This window comes from Coregonus lavaretus (assembly GCF_964263955.1).
Source record: "Coregonus lavaretus genome assembly, contig: HAP1_SCAFFOLD_1807, whole genome shotgun sequence".
NCBI lineage: Eukaryota > Metazoa > Chordata > Actinopteri > Salmoniformes > Salmonidae > Coregonus > Coregonus lavaretus.
Genome location: NW_028164855.1, coordinates 75927 through 94216, shown reverse-complemented (window position 1 = coordinate 94216; position 18290 = coordinate 75927). Strand labels below are relative to the sequence as shown.

General features: G+C 44.4%; 1 long non-coding RNA gene across 1 annotated transcript; it reads left to right on the top strand.

Moving 5' to 3' along the window:
• The first annotated feature begins 5980 nt into the window (after nt 1–5980).
• On the top strand, nt 5981–16827 carry LOC311115061. Its single transcript, XR_014611191.1, has 2 exons — nt 5981–6095; nt 14994–16827. It is a non-coding gene; the product is annotated as an uncharacterized lncRNA (long non-coding RNA).
• The last annotated feature ends 1463 nt before the right edge of the window (nt 16828–18290 follow it).

The window sequence follows — 18290 nt, the reverse complement described above, 5'->3', positions numbered from 1 at the left end:
TATAAGAAAACCACCGAAGCGGAAAGGAATAGTAAAACAAGACTACAGCAGAAAAGGTAAACCTCTGACTCCATTCAGCCTGCCCAGCAAACTTCTTAGGCATCTATTCCTCCCACTTTTTTCTTGGAAGGGACAGGCGGTGCACAAACAGAGCTTTATCTACACTGAACAAAAATATAAATGCAGCATGTAAAGTTTTGGTCCCACGTTTCATGAGCTGAAATAAAATATCAAATACATTTTCCATACTCACAAACCTTATTTCTCTCAAATGTTGTGCAGAAATTTGTTTACATCCCTGTTAGTGAGCATTTCTCCTTTGCCAAGATAATCCATCCACCTGACAGGTGTGGCATATCAAGAAGCTGATTAAACAGCATGATCATTACACAGGTGCACCTTGTGCTGGGGACAATAAAAAAGGCCACTCTAAAATGTGCGGTTTTGTCACACATCACAACGCCACAGATGTCTCAAGTTTTGAGGGAGCTTGCAATTGGCATGCTTGACTGCAGGAATGTCCACCAGATCTGTTGCCAGATCATTTAATGTTAATATCTCTACCATAAGCCGCCTCCAACGTTGTTTTAGAGAATTTGGCAGTATTGCCCCATGGTGGCGGTGGGGTTATGGTATGAGCAGGCATAAGCTACGGACAACGAACACAATTGCATTTTATCAATGGCAATTTGAATGCACAGAAATACTGTGACGAGATCCTGAGGCCCATTGTCGTGCCATTCATCCGCTGCCATCACCTCATGTTTCAGCATGATAATGCACGGCCCCATGTCGCAAAGATCTGTACACAATTCCTGGAAGCTGAAAATGTCCCAGTTCTTCCATGGCCTGCATACTGATGGGTTCTGACTTATAAACTTGAAAAATCCTTAATCATGTCACAGAGGGAGACAGAGGAAGGCAGGAAGTGTACATACTGTCAGAACATGTTATTGTTAGACATCAGGGATCCTATGGGAAGAAGGAGGGTCACAGACTGGTACAAGTCAATAGGACAGCTCTGAGTGGGGAGGATTGAGGAATTCGGGCCGAGGTCAGGTTAGATGAAGTGAGAAAGAACAGTCATCACTAAAGTTCTGTCTAGCAACAAAGATGTATTGGCTGACCAGATGTGTGAGGAGGAGACTCCGCATAGGAAGGGTTAAATACAAGTGCTTGTGTGAATATGTTTTTTGTCTGTGCAGCTATCTGACCCATTGGGCGAATAAACTTGGTTTGAGCTTTAATAATCGTCCGCAAGATTTTTTTACTCTGTTCATTTAGAACCTAACAATACTCACCAGCCATGACACCCATTGAGCATGTTTGGGATGCTGTGGATCGACGTGTATGACAGCGTGTTCCAGTTCCCACCAATATCCAGCAACTTCGCACAGCCATTGAAGAGGAGTGGGACAACATTCCACAATCAACAGCCTGATCAACTCTATGCGAAGGAGATGTGTCACACTGCATGAGGCATATAGTGGTCACACCAGATACGGACTGGTTTTCTGATCCACACCCCTACTTTTTCTTTTAAGGTATCTGTGACCAACAGGTGCATATCTGTATTCCCAGTAATGTGAAATCCATAGATTAGGGCCTAATTAATTTATTCCAATTGACTGATTTCCTTTTATGAACTGTTAACTCTTTAAAATCTTTGAAATTGTTGCATGTTGCGTTTATATTTTTGTTCAGTATAGTTCAGGGCTGTTCAATGTCGGTCCTGGAGGGATGGGCCAGCCATTTACAAGCTGCCTCCTGGAATGCCTTTCTCTCTCTTTTTCACTTTCTCTCTCTCGCTCTCTCTCTTGCTCACCCTTCCTCTACCTATTCCTCATTGTCTCCATGTGGGGGAGGAGATTGAGAGAATTTCACCTAGAAAAAAACCCTTACCTCCTCAGGGGAGAGAGAAACATAATGGGCAGATATGGGAAAATGGCTCCAAGAGGTTTGCCACTTCTACAGTGTCAAGTGCCTTTATACACTAGCACTACTAAGTGGTTTTCTTACTATTCTGTTCAAAGCTGAAGACTGCAGTGTTAGCCCACCCTCAGGCTTTTTCCAGTGGACAATGCCCCCGCTTCAGTTAGACGAATGGAGCTGAATGTCTCTCAAATTCTCCTCGGGTCAAATAATACAGTTCAAGTCCTCTCCTGTTAGTGTTTCATGCTCGTAAAACTGTTTCTAAAATACAGCTCAGCAATCTCCCTCAAGTTCTTTCTCTTCTCTAATCTATCTCTCTCTTTCTCTCTCTCTCTGCCCAAGTCCCTTGTCTTTTCTGCTTTAGCTGATTCATTTAGGATGGGTGCCAAGGGGCTCTACTCTCCAGGACAACTTTATCACTTACTCACGCTCTTTAATGCTACTCGTCTTGAAGGTGTAATTTTAATAAAATACCTATTCATGAGGATTTAAATTAAATGGACAAATATGTGTGGCCGTGCGGCTGCGGGGAGATGTACGGCCCTCTGGAGCTGTCCTCCAGGATGATAAATCAGTCTTAATGATCCCTTTTAAACAGATGTTTCAGCCCTCAGAGACACAGCCAGGGTTTCCTCTGTCCTCCTGCTCCTCCTGCTCCCAGCAACAGATTGGACACAGGAAGAGATGGCAGTACATTCTGAACAACACTCTAGAAAAATCTGTGCCTGGTTGCATATCACTCTTTTAAGTAACTTTATTAAATTATGCAATGATTACAATCTTTTCATGTTTTTTAGGTTTTTTTGGGGGTGGGGGGGGTGTTTGTGTGTCTTTGGTGTAATTTCATGCTGGATCATGGTTGTGGCCGGTCAGTGCTAGGGGAAATGAGGAGCGTCAGGTCCATTAACCAGTCATTTCCTGAAGGAAATGTCTCAGCTGAGCAAACCTGTGTGTGTGTGTGTGTGTGTTCAGGATCAAAGGTCCATGTTACACACCAGGTCACACACTCATGATCTGTCTCCATGGAGAAAAGGTGCTTTAAGTCATGCTACATGAATCTGTCCATTTCCCTAACTCAAAAGATTATCATGAATGCAAAGTAAAAACTACATTGGGATGATTGGGGAGTGCACACAGTTGAAAATAGATACTATTCCGTTAGTAACACTGACATGTGAATTGATTGTGAGATGTATTTTCTTCAGTAGAAGTGCCATTCAAGTGAGCTGCTTGTTCCAAACCCCTAAGACAGCTGTAATGACGAGGTTCTGCCAGGTTCCTCTAGCACCTGTTTCTCTCTGACGCTCCTAATTGTTGTGTCACTAATTGTTGTGTCTCTCAGCTCTCTTAATTGATAGCGTTGTGCTAGCAGCCGTCACGCTCTAATAAGAACCTCCTGGATGTTGCACTCTGTTCTACCAGAGTTGGCTCTTTGCGGGGAACCCATTTCCTCTTTCAGAGAGCTGGGGAATTCATCATTTCCTGATGCCCCCAAACACAGAACAAACATGGGAGGCCCTACCCTGTAATTATGCTCTATGCTTCAGCAGTTAAACTTATTATCAATGGGGCCGATGGAAGGGGCGGTGGGGCTTTGATAGTGTGGTGTTTTTTTTACTTTCAGTGTGTGTGCGTGTGTGTGTGTGTTGTAATTGGCATTTTGATAATGGTTCATTGTTTTGATGGGTCGCCTTAATTAAAGACCACTTGAGTGGTAGGACATCTCACACATTGTTCTCTATCATCCTTTAGACGCTTGGTGTTAGCAAAGCTTTCATTCATTCATCCCCCTTCCAGCTTTTACTCTTTAAATGCCTCTCTTTCTGCCTTTCTCTCTCGGTCTCTCTCTCCATCTCTTTCTCCCTTTCTCTCTCGGTCTCTCTCTCCATCTCTTTCTCCCTTTCTCTCTCGGTCTCTCTCTCCATCTCTTTCTCCCTTTCTCTCTCGGTCTCTTTCTCTTTCTCTCCATTCCCCTTTAATTTATTTAATCTATTTTGTGAAGAAAGCCTCCTATGTATTTCATTTAAAGTGCCTGTAGAAACAGGGGAGATGCAAGAAGCGCAGAAAATACGAGCAGTACTGCAGGATAGTATATCTCAGATAGAGCACCCAACATTGCCACCATGTCTCTAGGGAGAACAAGGGAAGGCTGGCACAGCTGAAGTGAGTTCTCTGGAGAGGTAGGGTGGCAAGCCACACTGCTGCCCTGTACTGGCTACTCTCTAAGGGAGCTCTACCCACGGAGACAGGCACTTCAGAGTACTGTAGAGAGGACAGGCACACTTCAAGTACAGACTAAACCCTCTATCCACTTTAATCTCACCCTATTGACATACCATTGGTGCATTCCAACTGAAACACAATGAACTTGTGTGGGTGTAATTGGTAGTGTAAAGCAGGGTGTAGCAGGGTGCTGGTACTGTAACCCAGCCTATGTAAGAGGAGGCTGCTCTGCTATTGTCTGCCGACGGGACATTGATCTAGATGACCAGAGGTCAAGCCCTCTTCCCTGTTGCCGGTAAACAACCACATCTGTCTCCTCTCATCTCGGGTCCTCCCCAGAACAGAGCAGACACCAGGAGTAAACACGGTCCAACCCTGACCCCTGTGGTCACCCGACACCTCCCTCTCTGGTGTGGTGTGGTACCGGGGTCAAACCTGCTGCTCGATACTGTAGTTCAGTAGAGCTCCGTCTGACAGCTACTGGCAGCCAGTACCACAGAGACCCTATATCAAAGAAATATCAGGTGCATATAGACTTTGTTTTAATAGAGTTGCTGCCCTCAAGGTCAACTGTAGACTATATTGTCCTAGCATCACCTCTGCATCTCTCCCATCTACTCCTCTTCAGCATGATTGTTTCCTCACTTTTTCTACTGTAAGCCCTGTGCTGTGCTTCTGTTCTGTGTTTGAGAGCTGTGCGTAGCAGCAAGACACCGTGGAGGATGATCAAGAGACCACGTCAACTTCTCGTCACTGTTTAATCATCTCACAGCAGGGATCAATGCACCTTAAGCTGAAAGAACGTGTGTGTTATGCTTGTGTGTGTTTTTGTTGTGTTTGTACATCCAATTACATACTACTGGAAAAGCATTTACTGCCTTTGACAACGTCTATGTGAGGGCTTGACACAGCACTGATGATTAAGTTGTCCTTTGAGAGTGGGGAAAAAATAAGAACACATTTGCTGAAGTGTGCCAGTGTGGGATAGCAATGATCAGAGCTGTGATTTTGGCCTCTCCATGTTGGAATGCTTCTGGTGGCATGTTTGAGACCCTCTCCTAGGAGAAGGTGAGGCTGGTATCTTGGCCATGCCCTGAGCTGCTTGGTAGTCAGGAGGTGTGAGCTGTGAGGAGAGTATGGCTTAATGGAAAGAAATTAGTGGTCCTCTCTCTAGCCACACCCCCCAGGGTCTGTCCCTCAACAAGCCTGAGTGAAATGGATGTGGCGGCTAGAGCTTAGGGGAGAGGAGGAAAATACCTCCCCTGCACCTAGCGTCTCCTCCAACCATCCATCTCCATTACTTGGGCTTCAGGTGGAGCTCTAGGGGCTGTCAGTCAGCCCTCTCCCCCATGTGTGAGGCCCTCATCTGGGGGGAGGTGGGAGCGGGGTGGGGTTGGGTCCTCCATCCCCTGGACATCCAGCCTAACTGAAATAGATGTCCAGTCAATGACTCACCAGTGCCTGGATATTGGCTGCCTACAGACATATCTTAGTAGCTGGACTCACCTCAGGTCTAGTTCATTGTCACACAGCAAATAAGATGTAGTACATGGTGAATGCTGCTGTCCATTTCCATACTGGATCCATGCACATGTCAAACATTTTGCATATTGTCTTTGCGTGTAAAATCTATGGTTCATCTTTCAAAAAATGACTTTGAATTATTTAAAAGACAACAACAGGAAATATAAAAAGCTAAGTTTTAGCGGAACACAAGCAGTGCAACGTTCTCATAGAAACAGTGGGACCACTTTGTGATGAGATTTGGGAGTGTTTATTGATTGACATGACTGACACGCTCCTTCCTTCCTCTCTCTCTGTGCAGGGTGTACCCAAGCCTATAGCAGTGGAGCCATGTTGGGGGAGCAGGGCCGGTGTACTGACCGTCCTCATGTGTCTGCCCAGAGTCCCTTCAGGAATACCACCGCCTGGCCAGTCTGGTAAGCACCTGTCTCCTGTCTGTCTCGCCTGTAGACCAGCCCTTCTCCCTTTTGGTTATCAAATGGCACCCACATGCTTCAGATACCACTATTTCACACTACCATTTGAGATATACACTGAGTATACCAAACATTAGGAACATCTTCCTAATATTGAGTTGCACCCCCCCCCTTTTGCCCTCAGAACAGCCTCAATACGTCGGGGCATGGATTCTACAAGGTGTCGAAAGCATTCCACAGGGATGCTGGCCCATGTTGACTCCAATGCTTCCTACAGTTGTGTCAAGTTGGCTGGATGTCCTTTGGGTGGTGGACCATTCTTGATACACACAGGAAACTGCTGAGCGTGAAAAATCCAGCAGTGTTGCAGTTCTTGACACAAACGGGTGCGCCTGGCACCTACTACCATACCCTGTTCAAAGGCACTTAAATATTTTGTCTTGCCCATTCACCCTCTGAATGGCACGCATACACAATCCATGTCTCAAGGCTTAAAAATCCTTCTTTAACCGGTCTCCTCTCCTTCATCTACACTGATTGAAGTGGATTTAACAAGTGAAATCAATAAGGGATCATATCTTTCACCTGGATTCACCTGGTCAGTCGATGTCATGGAAAGGGCAGGTGTTCCTAATGTTTTGTACACTCAGTGTAGAACAAAAGAGAAAGAGAAAAAGTTTCATTTAGAAAATACTTCCTTCTACTATCTCTCTGTCTTTATCTCTGTCTTTATATCTGTCTTTATCTCTGTCTTTATCTCTGTCTCTCTGTCTTTATCTCTGTCTTTATATCTGTCTTTATCTCTGTATCTCTGTCTTTATCGCTGTCTCTCTCTGTCTTTATCTCTGTCTTTATCTCTGTCTCTCTCTGTCTCTCTCTATCTTTATCTCTGTCTTTATCTCTGTCTCTCTCTATCTTTATCTCTGTCTTTATCTCTCTCTCTCTCTTTGTCTTTATCTCTGTCTTTATATCTGTATCTCTCTGTCTTTTTATCTGTCTCCCTCTGTCTTTATCTCTGTATCTCTGTCTTTATCTCTGTCTTTATATCTGTATCTCTGTCTTTATCGCTGTCTCTCTCTGTCTTTATCTCTGTCTCTCTCTGTCTTTATCTCTGTCTTTATCTCTGTCTCTCTCTGTCTCTCTCTATCTTCATCTCTGTCTTTATCTCTCTCTCTTTGTCTTTATCTCTGTCTTTATATCTGTATCTCTCTTTTTTATCTGTCTCCCTCAGTCTTTATCTCTGTCTCCCTCTGTCTTTATCTCTGTCTTTATCTCTGTCTCCCTCTGTCTTTATCTCTGTCTCCCTCTGTCTTTATCTCTGTCTCTCTCTGTCTTTATCTCTGTCTCCCTCTGTCTTTATCTTTGTCTTTATCTCTGTCTCTCTGTCTTTATCTCTGTCTCTCTATGTCTTTATCTCTGTCTCCCTCTGTCTTTATCTCTGTCTTTATCTCTGTCTCTCTGTCTTTATCTCTGTCTCTCTCTGTCTTTATCTCTGTCTCCCTCTGTCTTTATCTCTGTCTCCCTCTGTCTTTATCTCTGTCTCTCTGTCTTTATCTCTGTCTCCCTCTGTCTTTATCTCTGTCTCCCTCTGTCTTTATCTCTGTCTCTCTCTGTCTTTATCTCTGTCTCCCTCTGTCTTTATCTCTGTCTCTCTCTGTCTTTATCTCTGTCTCCCTCTGTCTTTATCTCTGTCTCTCTCTGTCTTTATCTGTCTCCCTCTGTCTTTATCTCTGTCTCTCTCTGTCTTTATCTCTGTCTCTCTGTCTTTATCTCTGTCTCCCTCTGTCTTTATCTCTGTCTCTCTCTGTCTTTATCTCTGTCTCTCTCTGTCTCCCTGCCTTCTTGCTTCAACCCTCTCTCCTCACCTCCACCCAGACAGCTGCTAACTGAAGCATGACAGCATAGAGAGGTGAAAACTCTCCTCTCCTCCCCCAACCTCCCTTTCTCCCCCTCCTCCCTCACCTATCATTTCTCTCTTTCTGTTAGATCACTGCCCCACCTCCCCTTTACCGCAACTAGAACCCAATCTCTGCCAGACTGTCTATTTTTCTACTTCAGGCAGTTCAATTTGGAAACCTGTGTACTGTCTGTGTTTTGACGGACACAGCTCTACCAGCTATTAGGGGCTTTGATTTGAGAGAGAGAAAAAACTTGTTAGACCGGGACGAATTAGCAGGCTGTTGGATCGATTGTTCCCTCAAAAAGGTTTTTCAGCAGAGCCCAGATGATCTCCTGTTTCTCCTAAGAGGATACGTGATATTTCAGAGGTGCTAAATATGCCGCTGTGCTGTGGATAAATGAATAGGGAGATGACCATTTGAATGGCACACAGTGTCACAGAGATGAGCTAGGGACTGCTTTAGAACTTTTAGCACTGACAGCACCCAGCAAAATATATCTTTCCCTCTGTCACTCTTGCCCCTTATACACACATACACATGTACACATTCTCTCTCTCTCTTTCTCTCTCTCTTTCTCTCTCTCTCTCTCTCTCTCTCTCTCTCTCTCTCTCTCTCTCTCTCTCTCTCTCTCTCTCTCTCACTCTCTGCCTCTCGCTTTCTCTCTTTCTCTCTTATTTTATTCCTCTCCTTTTTCTCTTCTGTGTCCCCTGAAGCCAGGGCTTTCTGAGAGAGTGCTGTCAGCTCATCATGCAGGTATAATAAACTAGCTGAAATACGAGCAGGTGTTAAAGTGACTGCAGCAGGAAGCTTGTAAAAGACGGTAGAAGTTAAGGACTTTGCAAGGCAGCAGGTTCTCATGCTGGGAAAAGCTGCTTGTATTACATTTAGAGGAGCCTTAAAAGCCACGAGTACTGGGAAAATAGTAGCAGCTTATAAGTACAGCCAGTAAGTACAGGCTACAGTACTGGCTACACCTGCTGGGTAAATGCATACTGTACAGTCCCTCAAGGATTTCGCAGCGTTTTTTGTGATAGTTGCGGGCCAAAAATGCTTGATTTTGCTGCGGCAATTCTGACATTTAGCATGTCAATTTGCAAAGATTTTTGTCCAATTTGTCAAAAAATGCGAGACAGGTGAAAAGTTTGTTGACGTGGGGCTTGATTGAATCCTTTCATGCAGTAAAAGTGTGGTGATTGGTTAACATTGCTAGCCCTCTTTTTGTAGTGCAGTGGTCGGACAGTTTTATGCGGTAATATTGTGGTGATTAAGTATTTTATATGCATATCATACATGGAACTATAGTAATGGAACTGTCACTCTGCTGTAAGTCCTGAAGCAGTGCTGTGAAACCAGGAAGAGACAGAGGGAGAGGAGATCGGAATGCCTCAGGGGATTTATGGGACAATCGGGGTGGAAACTGGAAATTGCTATTTAGCTGGTCCCATCTGATGTGGGCAAACTGGTCAGGGATAGATACCTACACCAGTTAGTATGTGAGTGCATGTGTGTGTGGGTGCGTGTTTGTGCATAAGTTTGTTTTACAGTTTGTGTTTGAATGTGTCAGTGTGATACAGTAACTACCCTGTCATATTTTATTATATTTTTATTTAACCTTATTTACAATGACAGCCTACTTGTAAAGCCCCCCCTGTCCAAACCCTCCCCTAACCCGGACGAGGCTGGGCCAAATCCTCCCCTAACCCTGACGAGGCTGGGCCAAACTCTCCCCTAACCCTGACGATGCTGGGCCAAACCCTCCCCTAACCCGGACAACGCTGGGCCAAACCCTCCCCTAACCCTGACGACGCTGGGCCAAACCCTCCCCTAACCCTGACGACGCTGGGCCAAACCCTCCCCTAACCCGGACGACGCTGGGCCAAACCCTCCCCTAACCCGGACGACGCTGGGCCAAACCCTCCCCTAACCCGGACGACGCTGGGCCAAACCCTCCCCTAACCCGGACGACGCTGGGCCAAACCCTCCCCTAACCCGGACAACGCTGGGCCAAACCCTCCCCTAACCCAGACGACGCTGGGCCAAACCCTCCCCTAACCCCGACGACGCTGGGCCAAACCCTCCCCTAACCCGGACGAAGCTGGGCCAATTGTGCTCCGCCCAATGGGACTCCCGATCACGGCCGGTTGCTGTAGTGACGCCTCTAGCACTGCGATGCATTGCCTTAGCCGCTGCCCAGCAACCATCACTCTCCTCCTCTAAATATACCAAAATAATATAAATGCTAGACACATAAAAAACTACAAAAATAGTCAGACGTAATAACAGCCTAACTTCAAAGACTAACGACATAGCCCCAGTCGGGTTAATGTGGAGAGGATTATTCTGTGATGTAGAAAATAGTCTGAATTGTCACACAGTGTTACCACAGAGAAACATGTATAGTATGTGTGATGCTGGACAATACAGTTTTGTATAGATGAGTTATTCCCTGAGTACTACGCTTTCATGTGTGTGTCGCTGGAAGTTATGGGAGGTATGGGAGAAAAGGGTCAGAGAAGATCAGAGAGACCGCTAGGAGTGCAAACACACACTAAGAGAGAGAGAGAAGGGGTAGATAAAGTCCTCTCTGAATGAAATACTATTTCCCTCACCCTCCTTCCCTTGCTTTATTCTCTCTCTCTTAGTGTGTGTTTGCACTCCTAGCGGCCTCTCTGATCTTCTCTGACCCTTTTCTCCCATAACTGAGAGAGAGAGAGAGAGAGAGAGAGAGAGAGAGAGAGAGAGAGAGAGGCCCTTCTACGATCAGAGCTGTTCCACCATTGATCTGAGTGTGTGTGGAAGTGAAGTGACTTTAGGCGAGCTCAGCCCGTTCCCACCGCTCTCTGTGGAATCACTTGAAGAGGAATGTTTCATGAGCACAAGTTATTTTTGCCTCTCTTTGTTTTTTTCGTCTGCTCTCTCGTCGTTCCTTCCCCTGGTAGCGTCACCATTATCTGACCCCCTTCCTAGAAGCGGGAAGAGGAACGTATACAATTGTTTGTGTAGTGAAAGGCATCCCCAGCATGCAGTCCTTCTTTTAATATTTCCATATGTGGTGTTTCAGAACTCCATAGTAATCCACCTCTTAGAATCCTGACGGTTTCTCTGATCTTGGGAGTGCCTGGATGTTGGGATGTTGGGGTTTTTTGTGATGGTTAGAGCAGTACACAGTCCTATCTGGTACAGTGCTCTAACACATTGTTCTGTAATGCTGATATCAGCAGAGCTGAGGCTCCCAGGATAGCACAGGTGGATAAAGGGTTCATCTTCATAGGAAAAGTTCCATACCAACCATATCCATACATAACACCATGGAGGAAATGTCACATTTCAAGTGTAGTTTCTCCATCCGCTATAAGTAGTCCAAGTTTTTGTTGTATAGGTCGTTATCTGGTATAGACAATCTGGCTGCATGTACACAAACACACACACACCCTCCTCTCCACAGGCCTGTCTGTGTGTGGAGATTACAAGCCGCTGAAGCAGTCAACTTCTCTAAGCCCTTGTGTGTCACTGGCTTTACAGTGCTCTGCCGAGGAGACCAGGAGCACCATATCCCTCCACTCTGGAGTCTATCATTGTCCATCTCCCAAGACATACACACACACACACACACACACACACACTTCTTATTCTGCCTAAGTCAGTGTAGGGGTGGCTCTAACCAGACCTAATAATTAATTTAGACCAATAGTCGAGTGGGGAGCTGTTGTATTAATGTGCTCACTCTGCTTCCGACCTGCTGGGACTAGCTGCTTAGTGAGGAACTCCCACTGAATGTAGGGAAGTTGGTTTCAACATAACAAAATGTCTGAGGAAAGGTATTTACTTTTAAATGTCAGGCTCCTCAGACAGACTTATAGCTGGAGCTGGTTTGGCACCTGGATACAACATACATCCTCCTATTTGCTGAAGGGACAGAGACAGACAGATAGACAGATGTCCATCCATCTGTCTATCAGCCATCTACCTCTGTTTCCCTACTACCTCTCATCCTTCCATCATGTCTACCTCTGTTTCCCTACTACCTCTCATCCTTCCATCATGTCTACCTCTGTTTCCCTACTACCTCTCATCCTTCCATCATGTCTACCTCTTTTTCCATACTACCTCTCATCCTTCCATCATGTCTACCTCTGTTTCCCTACTACCTCTCATCCTTCCATCATGTCTACCTCTTTTTCCATACTACCTCTCATCCTTCCATCATGTCTACCTCTGTTTCCATACTACCTCTCATCCTTCCATCATGTCTACCTCTGTTTCCATACTACCTCTCATCCTTCCAACATGTCTACATTCTTTACCTGTTCATCCTTCCGTCTCTTCAGTCTTCTCTACCTCCTCCATTGTTGTGGGCCCCTAATGGATGAGAACTAGGTCAAGACAGGGAAGGAACCATCTGCCTGCTAGATACCAGCATGTTCTCAGGGGTTTAAACATAGTCTCAATACAAACACAGCAATCCCCTTCTCATAAAGGATAATCTGTCTATTCAGGAGGAGAAGTGGACCAACCGTGACAGAGCGAGTAGGAGAGAAAGAGAGAGTAGGAGAGAGACAAAGAGACAGACAGATAGAGTGCAGGACGGAGGTGTGAAGGAGATCTATTGAACGAGTGCGTCTGAGGTAAGAGTCTGTGGTGGTGCCCTCATCACCCAGCGACTAGAGAATTGCATATAGCTGTGGTGCCTGGAGAGACATGTCTTCCAGTCTCAGGTAACCCGTTGGTTTATGAATCCCTTGGCGTTCCCCAAGCCAGGGAGGAACATTAAGAAAAAACACAATCAGAGTCCCAGTTATCTCTCCCGTTCTGCTCCATCTCTCGATCTCTCTCTCCGCCGTGCTGCCACCAGTGTCGCTCCGTTCCCCATCACAGCCTCGTGGTCCGGTGGCCTGGGCTTTTCCTGAGCGCATTAAACTAACATTTGCTGCTGAGTGTGTCGAGGAAAGATTAAGCACACAAAATAAAGATATGTGTTAAAAAAAAATTCCTTAATCCCTTTTCCTTTTGGAATGATGTCACCATTATTGGGAATGTAAGAGTATGCTAGTGTATGGTGTTCTGTCAGGCATGGTGTCTATGGACATCCAGACTCTGGGCTCTCTTTCTCTCTCTGACCTACAGTGCAGGCTGGGTCCACTACAGTGTTGTTCTGAGGGTACCAGAGGCATCATCTTGTCTCCAACTGTTCTCCCTGTGTGGGTGTGAGTGGAGAGCTGGTTGACAGTGATGTGGGAACCAGAGCATATTGACCCAGAGTGGATCCTCAATGTAAACCTTTCATTCACTACTAGTCTCATATAATATATGTCCTGAATTGTTGGGTGATGGGGTTTTAAAGCACTGTTAATAAGTACGTATTTAACAGATGAAAAAACAGAGTATGCATTAAATTCAGTTTCTATAGGAACTGCCTTTGGGATGAAGCTAGCACATCTGGTCTACATTGTCAACCACATTTTCCACATTGTCAGGTGAAGATATCAACCTAGGTCAAGGTTTTCACAAGGATTCTCACTCTCCTGTTTGATTTAATATTCTGTGTATTTGGGGTCCCTGGTGTTAGAAAGGCCCTTCCTGTTCGGAAGCACTTTTTACATTAGGGTTAATGGTCCAGGAACCTCACCTGACAAAACAATTCCATTCATAGGTTTCATTAGTCGGGAGCGCCCTTCACCTCCACTCATCTGTATCCTGATTTGATTATGTTGTCCAATTAATTTAATTTGAGATGGATATCTCATGTCATCCAGAAACCATTGGCTTTAAATAGTACTCTGTCATGACGAAAAAGCTATTTTGTAGTAAGCATTCATCTTCGGTTGACTTACCAAACTGGCATCTAGAAAGAAAAATATTTTATGAAATGATTTTAGTTTTTGATTAGAGTTTTTTTTTTAAAGGTTAATTTCAAGTGTGGAAAGTTTGTCTTTCAAGGGTTACACATGGTGGTGGTTTCTATCCAAGAGTAGTGATGCATTGGATCTCGTGGTTTTCAAGGTCCGACATATTAGCTGCAGTGTTACATGTTGTGATTGCTAGAGAAAAGTGTCAGGTAACTGTGTTGAAAGGATCTAGTTGGGATTTGGAGTGAATGGGCTGACAGGTAATCTGGTCTGGGATGGTTCCACCGACCAGACACGTCAGGTTGTAGACTAGAGTGTCAGCACAGGCTCTTTCCTCTCCTCCACCCCCAGCTTCATCCCTCTCTCCATCCCTCTTTAACTTGTACATCTTGTTTTGTAATCAGTGCTGAAGGCCGGCCTCCTGTCCGTGGCAGCGGGCAGCAAATGTCGGTGGGAAAGAGCACTGAAGCGATTGTTGCCATGAAGGGCGCACTGTGGCTGAACCAGACAGACAGACACACACACACACACACACACACACACACTCAATCGTCTTTCCCGCTGCAATAACCCAGGAATCACTGGTGTGTGAAATGCTTAAGCATGTTGTGTCCAAATTGGTGAGCTTTTCCTTGTTTTTCTGTACAGTTGTTTTGGCTGCATACAAGGAGATTTAGTTCCTGTCCTAATGAGTATACTAGTCAAGCCTACCGCTGTACAGAGGGCAAACCATGCTGAAAATCCATATGAACTACAGTATGTCAACAGAACGCAGCAACATCTGCTGTCATTGTGTTCTCTGCTTGTTTTTTCTGCCTTGTGTAGAAAATAGCTGACCAATCAGATTGTTGTATTGAGAGAAATAACAACCCAGAGCAGCCCAGAGGGGTGGAGAGCTATGCTTCAGTGACCTGTAGACCCTCATTGTATCCTGCCGAACTCTGATATGTGAGGGCTTGGACTATAGTTTGGGAACCGGTGCTAGGGAGTTGGGAATGGGTTTATGCCGGCGGGAGGCAGTGAGCTCATTACTGGCCACTGTGTTTTACCTGCCACACTGCTGAGTCTGTTTTCTTTGAAGCTGACCTCCCTTTTTCTGTGTCTCCCTCCCCCTCCCTTTCACTCCCTCCCCCATGTGTTTCTCCCTGTAGGCATTGCCATCGCCAGTGCCCTGATCGACACCTCGCAGCAGAAACCTGGAGACTTCAGAGACAAGTACCATGGCCTGAAGAACCGCAAACCGCACGCAGTAACGCATCAGGGGACCTGTGTTTGAACCGCCTGACCAAAAGGGGAGCCTGAATACATCTGAAAGGACCGCGAATGCTTCTGTTTTCTGACGAGTTCTTGCTCTCTTTTTACCCGTCTCACAACAACACGCCGTGCTGAAGTGAACCTGATGATAACGGAAGCCCTTTATTGTGACCTTGAGTGTCCGCTATGTGTGCCTCCTCACCTCCACACCCTGTAATGGAGTTTATCCAGAGTGACTTGTCTGCTCTCTGGTTGGGTCTCTGCCCAGCCCAGCTGGGGGGTTCTGGACATCCCATTGGCTCTCAGCCAGGAAGTTTGTAGTCTGCACTTCCTCCCTGTGGATACATCTCTTTAAGAGTTTAGGAGGAGCAGGTCGCCACTTGAGGTTTGACTGTCACGTGACATGAGTCTGAAAGAACAATGCCAAGGGCCTCTTGCTGGTGAGATATGTGCTCATTTTGATACAAAGACATTAGAGAGAAAAAAGCTCCCTCGTGTTTTCTGTTGTGTTTTCTTTTAATGTATGGTGTGCCCAAATTCAATCCATGCTAAATGAACAGAGCAGCCTGTGGGTCTAGAATAACTTGTGACTTGACTATATGGTTGCCTCACTCTGAGCTAAAATATCCTGTGCTGAAAGACTGTTCTGCACTGAGTTCCTCACAGTATGCACTAAGAGCTTGACTTAGCCCACCAGCAGTACAGTATGTCACGGGCCAATGAAGACGTCGGATGCAAAGAACAGCAAAAAAGAAAGAACTTGTATATCAAAATCGAAACTTGCCTGTGTTTATAATGTTAATGTCATTGTCAAAGCGCAATGGTATGACATGTATTCTGGCATTCAAATGCATGTCCTTTCCATGTTTCATATCTGTGATGTTTCAACATATTTCTCATTATCCGTCAACACATATCCTTTATACATATCAAGGTTTATTTAATTATAGATTTAGAATATAAAATAACATTTTAATTACTACTCATATTGTTTTATTTTGCCATCTTTTATTGTGATTGTGTATGATTGTGTTTCTAATGAAATAACAAGACAATACGATCATAAAAGGTACTTAGTTGTAATGTTTTCTTGTACAGTATGTTAATACAAATAAAAAAAATATTAATTTAACCTCAATATCAAGATCCATTAATTTGTTTTACACACTTACTCAGCTTGGATCCTGCAACTCGATTCAGCCTATAACATTCTCAGGCCCTGTTCCAAAATGCTACATTCATTTCCTTTCCTACTCTCTGGGATCACTTCAAGGAAGCATGAATTTTCAAAGTATTGGAACATAGCCTCAGTCAGGGTGTGGGTCCTTTGGTTCCTTCATCCCACAGTATCATATGAAGAAATTATTTTTTTGTTTTCCATTTTTATATTTCTTGTACTTATTTTTGGCATTTGGGCAGTTTGACTGTTTTCTCTGTATCACTTTGAAGTTCATTGTGTTTACGCTTTTATCCGAAGCATCCCAAGTTCTGTCGCATTTTGTTCAGTCTTGTAAATCATTGTAAACGTAACCTAATAAATGGTCACGCTTTTAAATGTACATAAGAAATGTATAAATGTGAGAAATCTGATGTTTTCCGGTTAGGTGAACACTACATGTAATGTATCTTACACCAATCTATTGTGTATGAATGAAGAGCTGCTCACCTCATTATTTCCTTCATATGGGCAGATTGTGTAAAGTTACAAATAAACATTTTGATGCTTCTTCATACTGTAATTGAGAAATCGCTCCTTCATATTTTGTTGCCTCAAGTCTCAAGCTTTATTGATTTGATGCTCAGGATGTCAATACGATTGATTTACAAGCAGAGAGTACATAAAGAAACTGACATCGGACAGCTTGATAGATCCACCTGAAGGATGTCTTGGTTTGATCGCTCAGTTGAAAAAAGTGTGTTGATTTTGAATGTTTCTTAAGACTAGTTATATTTCCTCAAACACTTACATTGGATATCTAATGTTTGTATAATTGAATAGTCAGCGAATTGTGAAGGCATTTCGATAGGGCATGGGGAGTGTAGATCTCAAAGATTTTAGATAATGTTTAAGGTAGCAGTGCACCACCCAATGAGATGCTGTCAATACTCATGCTGTCTTCTCCATTAGGGACAGTTCGAAATTTACTGGGGGGGAGGGGTAAAACATATTTTCACATGACCCTGGCTTGACAATCGCCGAATGTCATTAAACTGTTTTGTAACAGATGTCTCTTTCCATTCATCAAATGGCCGCTGCACAGTTTGGATTGATAGATTTGATTTGTCAGTTTAAAAATACATATATACACAGATTTTAAAAAGTGACCGGGATTGCACAATAAAGTCGGGGACTTTACAATTACATAGATACAGACACATTACATAGATACAGACACATTACATAGATACAGACACATTACATAGATACAGACACATTACATAGATACAGACACATTACAGAGATACAGACACATTACAGAGATACAGACACATTACAGAGATACAGACACATTACATAGATACAGACACATTACAGAGATACAGACACATTACAGAGATCCAGACACATTACATAGATATAGACACATTACAGAGATGCAGACACATTACATAGATAGACACATTACACAGATACAGACACATTAATAATATAATAATAATAATATGCCATTTAGCAGACGCTTTTATCCAAAGCGACTTACAGTCATGCGTGCATAAATTTTTTGTGTATGGGTGGTCCCGGTGATCGAACCCACTACCTTGGCGTTACAAGCGCCGTGCTCTACCAGCTGAGCTACAGAGGACCACATAGATACAGAAAAAAAGGTTCTACTGTTCACACATTAGCCAGCTTTGTACATTCTTTTTAAATGTGTCACGACTTCCTCCGAAGCTGCCTCCTATCCTTGTTCAGGCAGGCTTCGGCGTTCGTCGTCACCGGCCTTCTAGCCACTGCTGCTCCTCATCGCATCATTCCATTTGTTTTGTCATGTTTATTACACACACCTGGTTCATATCCCCTCATCAGTACCTGTATAAGTGTTCCCTCTGCCCCCTTGTCTTTGTGTGTGATTGTCTATTGTGGAGGTTAGAGAAGCTCGGTGGAGCTCCTTGTATTTTGTATCGCCGGGAATATTCCCTGTGTGCCTTGTTGTTTCCAGTGCGCCTGTTTTGCGCACTGGAGTGTTTTGACA